Consider the following 13,660-nt stretch of genomic DNA (forward strand, 5'->3'; position numbering starts at 1 on the left):
TTGTTGTAGGCTACTCCGGGCGCGCTTGACGGTGTCTGGACACTTAACAGTCGGACTGGAGAATTTCCTTGAGAGGCTACTTTGTACTTCCGCCGCGAGGGCCGCCGTGTGCTCCTCTGTTCGGAGAGAGAGTTTGGTGTTTCCATTGACCGTAATGACTCCGCGAGGGCCTAGATCTTGAGCTCGAGATATGCGTAGTGCGGCACCGCATTGAACTTTGTAAATGCGGTTCGTCCGAACAGGGCGTGATAGCCACTGTGGAATGGGACTATGTCGAAGATTAACTCCTCGCTTTGGAAATTATCCGGGGATCCGAAGACCACTTCGAGTGTAACTGAGCCTGTACAGCTGGCCTCTACACCTGGTATGACGCCTTTAAAGGTCGTCTTTGTGGGTTTAATCCTTGAGGGATCTATGCCCATTTTCCGCACTGTATCCTGATAAAGCAGGTTCAGGCTGCTGCCTCCGTCCATGAGGACTCTAGTGAGGTGAAATCCGTCAATGATTGGGTCTAGGACCAATGCGGTGAATCCACCATGACGAATGCTAGTGGGGTGGTCCCTTCGATCAAAAGTGATCAGGCAGGAGGACCATGGGTTGATCTTTGGGGCGACTAGCTCCAACACATATACGTCCCTGAGTGCACGCTTCCGTTCCCTTTTGGGGATGTGGGTTGCGTATATCATGTTCACCATCCGCACTTGTGGGGGAAAGCCCTTCTGTCCTCTGTTGTTCGGTGGCCGGGGCTCCTCCTCGTCATCGTTATGCAGCCCCTTGTCTCTGTTTTCGGCACTTAACTTGCATGCCTGCTTGAACACCCAACAATCCCTGTTGGTGTGATTGGCTGGTTGTTCGGGGGTGCCGTGTATCTGGCATGAGCGATCGAGTATCCGGTCTAAACTAGACGGGCCCAGAGTATTTCTTTTGAATGGGTTTTTCCGCTGACCGGGTTTAGAGCCTCTGAATCCGGCATTAACTGCCGTATCCTCAGTGTTGTCGCCGTTAATGCGGCGTTTGTGCTTGTTGCGACGCGACCTGCCATTGTTTTCCTTGGTATCCGAATTACCGGGGCTCTTGGTCATGTTATTGCTACGAGCTAGCCAGTTGTCTTCTCCCGCGCAAAAGCGGGTCATTAGTGTCGTGAGGGCTGCCATGGATTTCGGCTTTTCCTGTCCTAGGTGCCGGGCAGGCCATTCGTCTCGCATGTTATGCTTGAAGGCTGCAAGGGCCTCTGCATCTGGACAGTCGACTATTTGATTTTTCTTGGTTTGGAACCGTGTCCAGAATTGTCTGGCCGATTCCTCTGGCTGCTGAATTATGTGGCTTAAGTCATCGGCGTCTGGTGGTCGCACATAGGTGCCCTGGAAATTGTCAACAAATGCGGATTCCAGGTCCTCCCAGCAACCAATTGACTCTGCTGGCAAGCTGTTAAGCCAATGTCGAGCCGGTCCTTTAAGCTTGAGTGGGAGGTATTTGATAGCGTGTAGATCATCACCATGGGCCACGTGGATATGAAGGAGATAATCCTCGATCCATACTGCAGGATCTGTTGTGCCATCGTATGATTCGATGTTTACGGGTTTACAACCCTCGGGGATTTGATGATCCATTACTTCACCTGTGAAGCATAGTGGGTGTTCGGGCCTCTGTACTGGGCTATATCACGAGGTAGCTCGGATGACCTTTGTCTGTTGTGTTCGGCCTGGCCGTATTTGTCATATCCGGCGTGATGGTTATTGTCACGTGTAGTGGGGAGCCCACGCGATCCGTAGATCGATCTTGTTTGCCTTGCCTTGTCCTCCAATATGTCTTGCAGGTCTGGCGTGTTTCCCCGTGCCTTGGTACTTTTTGAGCGGCGCCGGGGTGCGGCTTGAGTTGAGGGCCGAAAGGCCTCTCTATCGCGGCCACGGGGTGGCCGATCGGTCGCATCATACGCTGGTGATGTAGGTTTAGTTGCTTCCTCCTCTAGTTGGGGTAGCAGTCTGCGCTTTGGGTAGCTCTTGGAGGGGCGTTCGAGTTTGTACTCTTCGGCAGCGAGGACTTCCGTCCATATGTCGGCTAGCAAGTCTTGGTCAGCTCTAAGCTGCTGCTGTTTTCTCTTGAGGCTGCTTGCCGTGGCCATGAGCCTGCGTTTGAAACGCTCTTGTTCGACGGGGTCCTCAGGCATGACAAATTCGTCGTCATCGAGGCTTGCTTCGTCTTCGGAGGGAGGCATGTAATTATCGTCCTCGACCTCTCTGTCTGCCGCTCTCTCATGAGGGATGGCTTCTCCATCCTCCTGCGCTGAACCCTGCTGGAGGGGTCGGCACTGTCCGGGGTGTTATTGTCTCCGGTGCCAGACTCGCCGTTTTTGCTTCGGCGGGATTTACAGCGGCACCGCTGACGCTGGCGCTTAGGCTGTTTCTTGGAGGGGTCATCCTCCGTTGTTTCATCGCCATCCCCTTCTTTTGGGGTGTCCACCATGTATATGTCATATGACGAGGTGGCTTTCCAGTGCCCTATAGGCGTTGTTCATGGTCGTCTCCTTCATCGGCGTCCATACCGTCGATGTCTTCGGAGTCGAAGTTGAGCATGTCGGTTAAATCGTCGACAGTGGCTACGAAGTCGGTGGTGGGTGGGTTTCGAATTTCTTCATCGTCCGCATCCCAACCTTGCTGACCATAGTCCGGCTAGGGCTCCCCTGATAGAGAGAGAGACTTTAGTGAATTCAGGATGTCGCCAAAGGGTGAGTGTTGAAAGATGTCCGCGGCGGTGAACTCCATGATCGGAGCCCAATTGGGTTCGATCGGGAGGGGTGCAGAATATTCGGAGTCCGGAAAGGAGTCCGGCACCTTGGAGTCATGAGCTCCGCGAAGGACAAGATTGGTGTTCGGCTCGATCGCCGTAGAGATTGCAGCCCCCAAGGCGTCGTCTAGCCTCCCGTCCTCGACCGGCGCAGTCGGATCCGAGCTAAGGGTCAGAGCGGACACCTGAGCGGCGCTCTGGGCACTGTCTGGCGGCAGATCTAGATCATGCCCATCGTGAAAGTGCGGCACGCTCGGCTGTGGCTCGAATCCATCGAAGATCAAGTCTCGGCGGATGTTAGCCGTGTAGTTTAAACTTCCAAATCTAACCTGATGGCCAGGAGCGTAGTGAATTGGCCCGCAATGCAAAGCCGCCGAATACGAAGATCTGTCCGGGGAGAAAAGTCTCACCCTGGACCGCGTCGTGGTTGATGATCGAAGAAGCCATCGGGCCTAAAGGTGACGACACATAGGAACTCTCAATGAAAGCACCAATGTCGGTGTCAAAACCAGTGGATCTCGGGTAGGGGGTCCCGAACTGTGCGTCTAGGCGGATGGTAACAGGAGACAAGGGACACGATGTTTTTACCCAGGTTCGGGCCCTCTCGATGGAGATAAAACCCTACTCCTGCTTGATTAATATTGATGATATGGGTAGTACAAGAGTAGATCTACCACGAGATCAGAGAGGCCAAACCCTAGAAGCTAGCCTACGGTATGATTGTTGTTCGTCCTACAGACTAAAACCCTCCGGTTTATATAGGCACCAGAGAGGGTTAGGGTTACACAGAGTCGGTTACAATGGGAGGAGATCAACATATCCGTATCGCCAAGCTTGCCTTCCACGCCAAGGAAAGTCCCATCCGGACACGGGACGAAGTCTTCAATCTTGTATCTTCATAGTCCGGGAGTCCGACCAAAGGTCATAGTCCGGCCATCCGAACACCCCCTAATCCGGGACTCATTCAGTAGGGCAAGCTATCGATATATGTTTTCTTCCCTGCAAGGGTGCACCAACTTACCCACCATGCTCGATTAACTCCGGCCGGACACACTTTTCTGGGTCATGCCCGGCCTTGGCCAAACGATACGCCTCAGCCCGGCCTAGGCCTAATAGAGAGATCAGCACGCCGCACTATACCTATGCCCCCAGGGGTCTTGGGCCATCGCTCCGGGAACTCCTGCATGTTGCGTGGGAGCCCGGTGAGCAGACCAAGGTACCTCCTTAGAAAGGCAGGTGCTTACGCAGTCCAACCCGGCGCGCGCCTCTCAGTCGTTGTCGTCTATTAAACTTCGGCTGATGTATACGGCGCAGAACACCCATACTATGCCCACGTGATGGTTAGTGCTATCACGCCAGAGGCCCCTCGGATCAAATATCCAAATCGTAGTGGATTAGGAGCGTGTGGTAACAAGCAGAGACTCACGGAAGATGTGACCCCGTCACCCCATCTCGAGGACTTGAGGCAAGGGCTAAGAATGCCTGGCCACGCCTCATAATTATCTCGTGGGCACCCTCCTGGTCAAACCGACCCCTCATCACTCACATATATGCTTGCCTGGGTACCCCTCAGGGCCGAACCGTCTTTAGTAACATTGTTCAGTGTAAAGTCATAGTAACCATAGTAACCGTGTGTCTAACACCAAGGGAACCCTGAGGAATCACGCTCGATGGAATTCCACCTGATGTCATCGTCAAGGTGAACGAAGGAGGAATCACCCTCGAGGTCCACTCTTGTGGAGTTGCACAACAGTGTCATTATCGGGAGTGGAGAAGGAGGAATCACCCTCGAGGTCCACTCTTGTGGAGTTGCATGGCAGTGTCGTTATCAGGAGTGAAGAAGGAGGAATCACCCTCGATGACCATAACCGATTAACTAACCTACAAGGTTAACATCAGAAGTGCTAATGAGGTATCACCCTCGGCACTCGATAGTAACCCAATAGTGTCAAGCAACTAAGGGGAAAGTGATGTGCGCTGCCGGGGCCTGGTCTTCAATCTCGTTGATCGGGTCTTCTGATAATCCAGCAGGGTAGTCGAGACAAAGTGGGGGTCTCTGATGGGTCTCTACCCATCCTATACTAAACAGTTTAGGATAGGTAGGTAGGTAACAACAGCAGGTTACAATAAACAGGCTATGCAGCAGAAATAGGATAACAATAGTAGCAGCAGATTCTAAAGCAAGCATAAGAGATATAGAGTAGGCGATATCGGTATGCTCAAAAGGGGGGGTGCTTGCCTGGTTGCTCAGCGGCAAAGACAGGGTCATCAGTGGTGTCGTCGGTGATGTAGTCGATCACAGGGAAAACATCGGTCTCCGAGTCTATAGGAGAGAAGAGGGGGAAGAAACAAATAAATACACAGTAATCATATGCAACACAGAGTATGCTATGCTAACGTGCAGTGCAGGGTTGCCTAAATATATGTCTAAGTCATTTAGTTACTTTAGGATTAAAGTTGGATTTAATAACCTGTGTATATGCACTATTCATCTAACGGAGCCAGGCTAAAAGTTACGGGTTCACCTCCGTAGAGGGTTTTGACATAGAAACAGACAACACGATCAGATTTGCCTCGTTGTTCTGAGCAACTTTCATATATACCGTTTTTCTGTTCGAGCTACGGTTTATTTTCTATAATTTATCAAAGTTTTATGCATTTTCTGAATTTATTTAAATTAACAGAATTAGGGAATTATGACATCAACATGATGCAATGTTGAATTCAGCAGGTCAACAGGTCAGTTGACCAGGTCAAACCCGACCTGTGGGTCTAGTGGGTCCCACTGGTCAGCGACAGTGGCTTTAACACATGATTATTTTAGCTAAACAGAGTTATTTAGCAGGTAGGCCCCACCTGTCATGGACTAATTAGTTCAACTAATTAAGTTTTAATTATAAAACGTTTTAATGAATCTAGATATATTGTGGGGCCCGCGTGTCAGTGTCACTGGGTACACGGTCAGCAGTTTATTGGGTCAACCCAGTCAACTGGGACCCGCAGGGCCCACTGGCAGTGGCTCTGGGGTGGCCCCAGGCCAGCCACGTTGGCGCCAGCTACTAGAGTTGCTCAGGCAAGCCTCCCGCGGCGGCGCCCGTCGGGAGAGGGGTCGGGTTTCGCGCACAGCGGGTTTCTGGGGTGGTAGCTAGGTGCGTTCGTCGCGGCTCGACGTCGCACGCAAGATGGAGGCGACGACTAGGGCTGAGAACGACCAGAACAGCGCCAGCGACGAGCAGAAATGGCGCTGGAGTCCGGGCTCGAGTGGGTTCAGTGTTAGAGCATGCAAGCAGCCAAACTAACCATCTATGTGGGGTCCACGGTGCATGAGGAGCACGCCAGGGTAGTCGGCGAGCACGTAACAGCTTGGGAGCACGACAACGGTAGCAATGGCGGGGTCCGGAGGACTGTTGTGGTGGCGGTCGTGCATGGGCCCAAAGGCGAGCAGGAAGAGGAGGGAGGAGAGGCGGAGCTCACTGTGCGGCTAAGAAAATCCCTCGATGGCTTTGTAGCAGCAGGGGATGTCAAAGACGACGGCGGTCACCGGCGACAGAAAAGACAGAGATGAGCTTGATCCGCTCGATGTTCGGCCCTTCATCTCCAGTGGCACGACCGAGGTGACGCAGCGGAGAGAGGCGAAGCTCCGTGACATCTCGCCGAGGCTCGGGGTTGTTGTCGGTGTCAAAACCAGCGGATCTCGGGTAGGGGGCCCCGAACTGTGCGTCTAAGACTAATGGTAACATGAGGCGGGGGACACAATGTTTACCCAGGTTTGTGCCCTCTTGATGGAGGTAATACCCTACTTCCTGCTTGATTGATCTTGATAATATGAGTATGACAAGAGTTGATCTACCACGAGATCGTAGAGGCTAAACCCTAGAAGCTAGCCTATGAATATGATTGTTCTTCTTGTCCTAAGGACTAAACCCTCTGGTTTATATAGACATCGGAGGGGGCTAGGGTTACACAGAGTCGGTTACAGAGAAGGAGATCTAACATCTGAATCGCCAAGCTTGCCTTCCACACAAAGGAGAGTCCCATCCGGACACGGGGCGAAGTCTTCAATCTTGTATCTTCATAGTCCAACAGTCTAAACAAAATATATAGTCCGGCTGTCTGGATACCCCCTAATCCAGGACTCCCTCAGTAGCCCCTGAACCAGGCTTCAATAACGATGAGTCCCGCGTGCAGATTGTCTTCGGCATTGCAAGGCGGGTTCCATCTCCGAATACTCCAAAATAAAATTCCAAAACTTGAATCGTGTCTGGCACTGCAAAACAAATTTCACATACCACCGTAGAGAGAACAATATCCCACGAATCTAATCTGCTGACAACTTTACATTGCGTGGCATCACACCATGGCCCGGTCATTATTCGAACCGTTTTCTTCTCAACCAGCCACCGCACATATTGCGAGGCGGTTTTCTTGGCACGTGTTGTCAAAGCAGAGATCGTGTCCCCTTATCACGGGATTCTCATCAATACGGGTATGGGTAACCCAACCGTGCCATCGATCGTGGCACTTTGGAAAATAAGTGATTTTAACAGGCAAGTGGGGAAGCGCACAGTTTCTACCGCCTTTATAAAGAGATAAGGATCCCCCATTTTCACCCACGCCTTCTTCCTCCTTTACTCATCCATTCTCGCACCCTCGAGCCCGAGTGCCCAAGTTCTCACCTTCTCCGTAAGACCATTCGCAACATGTCCGGAGCAGGAGGCAAGTGGATCGCCTCCTCCGTTACGGAGGAGGACATTACGAAGCTTCGGGAGGCTGGATACTTGGCCGCGAACATCACGCACAGGCTTTGGTGAAGGGGCAGATCACCCCCACCCTGAAATCTCGGGAGAGAGTAGTGTTCCTCTCTCATTTCGTCCGCGGACTAGGATTTCCACTTCACCCATTTGTCCACGGGCTCATGTTTTACTATGGGCTAGATTTTCATGATCTAGCCCCAAATTTCGTCCTCAACATCTTGGCGTTTATCATTGTGTGCGAGGCCTTCCTCCGTATCAAGCCCCACTTCGGCCTATGGCTACAAATCTTCAACGTGAAACCAAGATAGTGAGCAGCCAGCAAGCGGAGTGCGGAGGTGCCATGGTGGGCAAGATGCCCAACGTTACCTGGCTTGAAGGCTCCTTCGTGGAGACCGTGAAGGGGTGGCAACCGGGGTGGTTCTACATCACCGAGCCGCGTGATGCCAACTGGGCGGCGGCCCCTGAATTCCGATCCGGCATCCCCATGTTGCTCACCTCCTGGGAAACGAAGGGCCTGGCCTGTGGCATACATGCGGAGCTGACCGGACTCCAGAACTGTATCAAATATATGATAGACAATAAGATCAAGCTTGTCAACATGGTCCAGGTCATGCTCTTCCGCCGGATCCTCCCGTGTCAAAGACGGGCATTCATTATGTGGGAGTTCGATCCGGCCGAACAACAGACGCTACGAGAGCTCTTCGACATGACGCATAAAGACGTCTGGAAGGTGATGTTCAAGGCCGTCGAAGTACCTCCTCCCACTTCTGAGGACCGCGGACTCAGCGCAAAGCACTCCTCCAATCCGGTAAGCTCTCTAAATATCACAAAACGTGCCTTTCCAGTATATTTGTCGGAGGATTTTAAGCCACCATCCTGACAAAACAGGATTATGTGGCGACGGCGGAGTGGATCGACTGTCCGGCTCCGCTGCCCGAAGATCCAGCAACCGCACTGCTGATGGAGATGCTGGTTCCGGCACCTTACAAGGTGCCAGATAAGAAGGCTGAAAAGAAGGCTACGGGGACCAGGAAAGGTCTCCAGTGCAAGGCTACACCGGATGCCTCGTTTGAAGACGAGGGGGAGGGAGAGGAAATTCCTCCTCCGACCAGGGAGGAGAATAAAAGGAAGACCTCCCATCTGGGTAGGCTGAAGGGTCCAAGAAGGCGGCCACGGGGACCACGAAAGGTCTCCGGTGCAGGGCCTTAATAGATTCATCGTCCGAGGATGCCGAGGCAGATTCCCCCCACAGAAATGGGGAGGAGAAGAAGAGAAAAGCCGACCCACAGGGGGAGGCTAGGACGCCTAAGAAGGGAAAGACATCCCTTCCGGACTACTCCACCACGGCCGCATACAGGGAGGAGGAGTGGTTGCCTAGGGGCAAGCCCCTGGTGAAATCGTAAGTATCCGTACTCTATGGTACGTTTAATGCGTCTTAGCTTCATTGTTTGTTATAACGCCGAACAAGCATATGCAGTCCAGCCGGGTCCCACCTCGAGGTATCCTCTTCGGATGGGTCCTTGAGTGAATCCAAGATCAATAGAGATTCACTCCCGACGGCCACCTCCCCATGGCCCACGCATGACACCGAGGTGTTGTCCCAAAGGATACCGGAACAGGGGGCGACGGTTCTGGAGACGCCCCAAGGCAAAATCCCAGACGCCGGGCACATGGGGGGGTAAGATCCCCATGGATTGCACTGTCGGGAGCCGCAACAAGTCTGGCTCCCAGCCAGATACTACGCCGGAACCTCCAAAGGTTTCGGATTCAAGTAGGCAGCCCCTCACCAGCGGGGGCGAGCCTGCCGTGCCGATGACCTCCATCCAGCCGGAGGCATTGGATAATTTGCTGGAAGTGCTTCGTGGCGCTTCCATTGACGAAGAGCACCGTACTCTTATGAGTACGGTGATTGAGAAGGTTCGGTCCGCCAAAAGCGATTGACCGAAGCCTGCACCAGCCTCCTAACAGGCTTTGAGGTAAGTAATCAAACCCGTAAGAAAATATCACCCGATAGATAGTAGCCCCTGATACTTTGTGCGGTGTTCGGAAAGAAAAGCCAAACGGAGGGTCAACTTTTATTCACAAAAGTCTAACAGTAAATGTCTATGTGAATAAGCAGGCGTTGCTGCTGGCCGCTGCCGCTCGTACTGCGGAGTTCGCCGGACTCAAGCGGGACCTGAAGCAGATCGAAGAAGAGCTCAGCCTCACGAAGAGGCAGCTCAAAGAGAACGAAGGTAAGTGATACCCCGACCGTGTGTCATATCAAGGAAGAAAAATTGGTGATGCTAACAAAAGCATCATGATTTTTAATAGGGGCCACGACCGAAGTGGCGGCCCTGAAGAAAGCGCTATCTGAGGCCGAAGACAAGGCGGCCAAGGAGCGCACCGAGCGTGAAAAACAAGATGCTCGGGTAAGGGAGGTACAACAAGAGCTCCAGGACTTCGGCAAGGAATTCGAGTCCTTGGAGCATGACTTCAAGACGCAAGAGTCTGAGCTTGCGAAGGCCCTCCAGAGCGTGAAAGACGCCAAGGCCGAAGCCCAAAAGGCCCTCTAGGAGATCCAGGTGGCCAAAAAGATAGCGACGGGTAAGGCATTCGTTATGCAAAGCAAGCATGTGGAGGAGACATTTCTTTTACTTACCTGAATTCAGAGCTCTCCAGGGGCATTCGCAGATCTGCCACACAGCATATCGGATGCCACGGAGTTCTACCATGCCGAAGAGGGGAGCTCTACGGAGAAGTTGTTCTGGTCCCAGTATGCTGGGGCCGAACACCCAATGCCCTTGAGTGACCAACTGAAGCAATTGGTTGAACTCCACAAGGCGGCCGAACTGGCCATGTAGGACTTTATAGTCCGGCTGTGGCCTGGCGAGCCCCTACCCGACAGCTACTTCGGCCTTATAAAGCGGATGGTAAATGCATGTACGCGGCTAGAAGTTATTAAGCACTTCGTCTGTATTGAGGGTGCCCGCCAGGCTTTTGCCCACGCAAAAATGCATTGGGCCAAAATGGATGCAGAGAAGCTGGTGAAGGACGGACCATCGGAGGGCAAGGCGCATCGTTACCCCGAGAAGTATTATGACGACATGATGAAAGGCGCCCGCCTTGTGGCCGATGAATGTACCAAGGATGTAATTTTCGAGTGAATGTACTCATGTCGTCTTGTAACATGAAAACGAGTTCGTGTGCGCTATATAACGCTTTTTGATTTAAAATATTACCTTTTGTGCAGCCGTTTATATAATTCTGAAAGTTGGCCAGTCGTCGGCTTCTGCCCCCGTGTAACTAGTACTGGGGTGTTCGTTGAAAACCCAAACACTCTTTATCCAAATTTTTGGCCCTTTAAGGAGGTGTTTAGCGTAGCGAACAAGGCAATCGGACTATTCGACTTTATCACTCTCACTTAGCCATAGAAGTCTACAATTTTAAATTTCGGTGAAGCCCCTAGTATTCGGAAGGCCGAACTTGGGGCGCTATACACGCCTAAATCGGACAAGGCCGATTCCTCGCCTGAAGCGGAAAAAATCTTTAAGGATTTAAGACCTCTCGAACAGCGACCAGCTCTCGCCGTATCATGACAGTCAGTTTTCGGCTTTCTCTACTGAGGTGCTCGTCTGGAAGAACCGGGACACAATCGCAGTAGTTCTCCCTGCACTACCTTAGCCGATATAACGGAATGTAAGGTACCAAAACAAGGGAGCCGGGTAAACCCAACTATTGACCCAAGACATGATTCGGAGCTGATGCATATAATGCTATAAGTTCGGGGTGCCGCATTGTCGAAAGTGTTCAGACTTTTCTTGCCGTGTTATGGGGCGTAATAAAGCCCCTGGCAAACTGAACGTACCAAGGTGTACGGGTGCAATATTAAATAAACCGTCAAGGGAAAATATGAAGAAAGTAATAATAAGCTAATGTTGTATATTGTTTCCCGTTGTTATTTAAATAATATGTCAAATGTATGTGTACAAGTAATGCGATAAGCAAAAATAGTACTATTTGACATGTCCTATCCAAGGGCAGGCTGTGTGTGGGTATGTAAAACAGGTATAACGATCGTTAACAGAGACCACCTGGGTATTCCCTTGTATGCAAAGCCTCTTGACTCCTTGGTTTTTCCCTCCCATGATGAGTCCGATGATCAGGTTCTCTGAAGGGGCTGCTCGAAAGTAGGGTCCTGAAAAAGAAAGAAGATGATAAAGGTATGCAGGTCTCGTGATGGTTGAGCCGCACTGTGGACCGCATCGTCGTCGTGCCTCCGCCTATGCCCATGGTATTTCGAGTGCGTAATTGTGTATGCGCGGCACAAATGCCACCTGGATGGGACTAGGACGGAGGCCGAATTGCTAGTCGAGCTCTAGTGGCGCCGGACGATCCTGTTGTAGAGTAGTTCGAACTCGCTTAATGGTGTCCTAGGTTTTTAACACCGAGTTGAGGGTCTGCCGAAGAAGGCTACTTTGTACTTCTGCTGCGAGGGCCGTAGTGTGCTCCTCCATACGGAGAGAGTGGTCTGTGTTTCCATTGACTGTTATAACCCCGCGAGGTCCTGGCGTCTTGAGCTTGAGGTATGCATAGTGTGGTACTGCATTGAATCAAGCAAATGCGGTTCGTCGAAGTAGTGCATGATAGCCACTACAGAAAGGGACGATATCAAAGATTAACTCCTGGCTCCGGAAGTTATCCGGAGATCCAAAGACCACTTCTAGTGTTATTGAGCCCGTACAACAGACCTCTACACCTAGGATTACACCTTTAAAGGTGGTTTTGGTGGGTTTGATCCTTGAGGGATCGATGCCCATTTTGCGCACTGTGTCCTGATAAAGCAGGTTCAGGCTGCTGCCACCGTCCATGAGGGCTTGCGTGAGGTGGAATCCGTTAATGATTGGGTCGATGACCAATGCGGCTGAACCGCCATGACAAATACTGGTAGGATGATCCCTGGGATCAAAAGTGATCGGGCAGGATGACCATGGGTTGAACTTTGGGGTGACTGGCTCCATTGCATACACGTCTTGTAGTGCATGCTTTTGTTCCCGCTTGGGAATGTGGGTGGCATAGTTTATATTTACCGTTTTCACTTGGGGAGGAAATTTCTTTTGTCTCCCTGTGTTCGTCCGCCAGGGCTCCTCTTCGTCCTTGCTATGTAGCCCCTTGTCCCTGTTTTCGGCATTCAACTTGCCGGCCTGTTAGAACACCCAGCATTCTCTGTTAGTGTGGTTGGATGGTTTTTTAGGGGTGTTGTGAATTTGACACGAGTGGTCGAGTATGCGGTTGTAGGACCTTGAAGTATGTCTAGAGGGGGGTGATTAGACTACTTGACCAATAAAAACTTAACCTTTTCCCAATTTTAGAGTTTGGCAGATTTTAGCTATTTTAGGACAAGTCAAGCAATCATCACACAATTCAAGCAAGCATGCAAAGGGTGTATAGGCAGCGGAAATTAAAGCATGCAACTTGCAAGAAAGTAAAGGGAAGGGTTTGTAGGATTCAAACGCAATTGGAGACACGGATGTTTTTGGCGTGGTTCCGATAGGTGGTGCTATCGTACATCCACGTTGATGGAGACTTCAACCCACGAAGGGTAACGGCTGTGCGAGTCCACGGAGGGCTCCACCCACGAAGGGTCCATGAACAAGCAACCTTGTCTATCCCACCATGGCCGTCGCCCACGAAGGACTTGCCTCACTAGCGGTAGATCTTCACGAAGTAGGCGATCTCCTTGCCCTTACAAACTCCTTGGTTCAACTCCACAATCTTGGCGGAGGCTCCCAAGTGACACCTAGCCAATCTAGGAGACACCACTCTCCAAGAAGTAACAAATGGTGCGTTGATGATGAACTCCTTGCTCTTGTGCTTCAAATGATAGTCTCCCCAACACTCAACTCTCTCTCATAGGATTAGGATCTGGTGGAAAGAGGGTTTGAGTGGAAAGAAACTTGGGGAAGGCTAGAGATCAAGATTCATATGGTAGGAATGGAATATCTTGGCCTCAACACATGAGTAGGTGGTTCTCTCTCAGAAATGGTAAGTTGGAAGTGTAGGTTCGTTCTGATGGCTCTCTCCATGAATGAAGAGGAGGTGGAGGGGTACATATAGCCTCCACACAAAATCTAACCGTTACA

Source organism: Triticum dicoccoides, chromosome 2B (genome assembly GCF_002162155.2).
Source record: "Triticum dicoccoides isolate Atlit2015 ecotype Zavitan chromosome 2B, WEW_v2.0, whole genome shotgun sequence".
In the NCBI taxonomy this organism is placed as follows: Eukaryota; Viridiplantae; Streptophyta; class Magnoliopsida; order Poales; family Poaceae; genus Triticum; species Triticum dicoccoides.